Genomic DNA, 239 nt, shown 5'->3' with positions numbered 1-239 from the left:
CCGTGGAGCTTGGGCCCACGAGCGAACCAGTTGGACGGAGGGCCGCGGCGCTACGCGGCGCTTCACCTCCCCGTCAGCACGCGGCGGCGAGCCGCGGCCGGCTTCATTCAACATGACGGTCGGGGGAGAGCGCGGACGCAGACCCCCACTAGCAGAAATTATGCAGTCGAGATTCCCACATTTGGGGAATTCGCTGGGGTCAACAGAGCCGGAGTGCAATGGCTGAGCCTCGCCCAGGG

General features: G+C 66.5%; 1 pseudogene; it reads right to left on the bottom strand.

Moving 5' to 3' along the window:
• Nucleotides 1-120: 120 nt before the first annotated feature.
• On the bottom strand, nucleotides 121-239 carry LOC121939276 (annotated as a pseudogene; the record flags this gene model as incomplete).

The sequence above is a fragment of the Plectropomus leopardus genome, unplaced genomic scaffold (genome assembly GCF_008729295.1).
Source record: "Plectropomus leopardus isolate mb unplaced genomic scaffold, YSFRI_Pleo_2.0 unplaced_scaffold44207, whole genome shotgun sequence".
NCBI classification, from domain to species: Eukaryota; Metazoa; Chordata; class Actinopteri; order Perciformes; family Serranidae; genus Plectropomus; species Plectropomus leopardus.
The sequence above is the reverse complement of the archived record's forward strand: the minus strand, read 5'-3'. Positions and strand labels throughout refer to the sequence as shown.